Source organism: Anguilla anguilla, chromosome 10, assembly GCF_013347855.1.
Source record: "Anguilla anguilla isolate fAngAng1 chromosome 10, fAngAng1.pri, whole genome shotgun sequence".
Taxonomy (NCBI): Eukaryota; Metazoa; Chordata; class Actinopteri; order Anguilliformes; family Anguillidae; genus Anguilla; species Anguilla anguilla.
This window is the reverse complement of record NC_049210.1, coordinates 10,436,569-10,439,098: the sequence shown is the minus strand read 5'-3', so window position 1 is coordinate 10,439,098 and position 2,530 is coordinate 10,436,569.

Sequence of the window (2,530 nt, the reverse complement as noted above, 5' to 3'; positions counted from 1 at the left end):
CACTTCCGGTGCCGACAATAAACTGAAAGTCTCACATTCCCTAGGTCTATTGTTTCTTTGTATTTCTCTCATCAATCTCCAATCCAATCTTCCCTATACACCTCTGAGGATGGAAGGATCCTGTGTATTTACACAGGATTATAGAGCCCTTCCTGCAAACTGCCCTTAAGCAAACCTAAAGAGTCCTTCTAGCTTTGGAGAACATAAAAGGTGTGGTTTAGTCCAATTGGTAAATTTTATCATCATTTCACCATGACATGGCTGATTTTAGTCTAGTTTTTATCATTAGCCAGCTGCATTCACAATGCGTCAACACATTTGCTTTTTTCGTGCAAGAGGAAAGTTCAGTTGAAATCAGTCACGGTTCCCTGGATGCCATTGCACCAAGCCCACACAGGTGATATCACAGATTAGTCACAACAAAGGTGTTAAAACCACGGAAAATTGAATAAAGAGACAGAAACCACAGAGTTAATTTTTTGAAATATTAAATGCACCAGTAGATCTCATGCGCAACAGTGGGAAATTATTTAAATAAAATATGTTCAACTGTAGCGACAGTAACAATTATTACAAAAAAATGTATTGATAGGCTGGTTTATTTCATTGCTTTTGTCCATTATGGGAACAGCATGCTTTTTACCTTTAACAGCATTGTTAGAAACAGAGCATGCTCAATTTGCATTATTCAAATAATGGAAAACAGGGTAACTGTGTGTTTGTTTTTGTTTATTTAAAGTTAGATTTGGAACATATTGTAGCCTGCATTGCGAGGTATGAGTCTGCATTATAGATACATTGCGAGGTGTGTGGCTGTGTTATAGTTACCATCCAAAACTGCTTCCAAATCACGGAAAGCACTAAAAATGAGGAAAGACACAGAACTGCCAAAAAAGAAGAAAAAAAACCAATGGAATCAGTGACACCTGCGACTTCTGTGACAAACACTCAGCCATAGAAATAATTACTCTTCTGGGAGACATAAAAGATGACCTCGAACCTCCCACACAACTTTCCCATTCCATCCTGCCAATAGTGAAGCCATGCATCGTTACACTATCTCGCATCTGGATCATTTCGATCGACAGTTGCAGCCACAGCTGGAATGTCACAGTTAGCATTTTGTCCTGCTCTGACCGTAGTGCTGGATATGCTTTTACGTCGCACCAGTAGATACATCCATTTCCCCACATCTGAGTTTTTTAAAAAACTTTTTTAAAGCTTTTTTTCATTGATCATTTTAAGCTCTGCTTTATACATAAAATGCAATTAGTAGGCAGTCCCATTTGCTGATTGCGTGAGTAGCACTAGCTTTAGTAAATTAGACGTTAATTTAATCCAGACTGTATGCGCACCAACATACCCTCATCAATCTGCATTTTGATGAGGGTATGTTGTAAGTAAGTTTTATGTCCGTATATCTGGCGCCAAACGTTTTGTTTGTAGTGAGATGGATAAAGAATGCACTGAAATAAGAAGTTGTTTTGTAGAGCTAAAGAAAGGTTTCATGCTTTAGATTTGACAACTGTTAGCAATGACTGCATTCCCAAGGTATTACAGTATGGATGAAGAATTTGCCCTTGCATGGAAATTAAATTCTTTTTGATTAAATAAATGTTCACTAAGATGATCCTTGTGAATTAGATTGTGGTTAATTGTAATATATTTATTTAACATATTTATACATTATTCAAACCATTTTTCCCAGAAAATCACCTACATACAGTATGTAGAACTATATCATGATTTACTTTGTTGTCAACCTTTTTCTCCTTATTGTTATTAATGCACTGCCTCTCTCATTTTTCCTTTCAGTAAGTGTGATGGTAAATAAAACTCTGGCTTAGCATTCTTACGCTAATTAATGTTCCTTTTTCATTGAACAGAGATTGAAAATGGCCATATGTTCAGCAGAGCAGACCATGAATCATTGTGGAGATGTTGCTTTGGAATGAATAACCACAAGCATTTCAAGGAAACTCTTATCTCATGAAAATATCTCATTTTTTAAAATCGCTAATCCCTCATCTCTTTAAAAGTATGCAGAAGGTTTTAATGAGACGCCTGTCCTGTTATTTGACTAATACCTCCAAGTCTGAGTGAACCACGCACGCCCAAGTCAGATATGAATGAGTAGTATTGCGTGACTTGCTGAGACTTGTGGAAGAATATCAAACACTTCCCTTGTCTTAGAGGGATCCACACTCGCTTTGAAGGTCTTTCATTCATATTCATATCATGTGTTTCCATTAAAATCACGGAATGTTATTTGTGCTTTGGTTTCGCATTCCAACTCAATTTCATTTCTGTATACAAATTCTCTTTGGGTTAAGAGTTCTCAACCATGTGTTTCTTTTCTTATTTTTCTTTTATTTTTTAAAATTTATTTAGTATTTATTTTCTGTGTGGCTCTTTTTGTGTAAAATGTTTTAAAAATTGTTCACAGCCACAAGCAGTGATTTTTACCCCCTGTAACTTCACCCTCCATTGTACCGCCTGAAGACGCTTGCAAAAGCATCCTTAAGGCTCG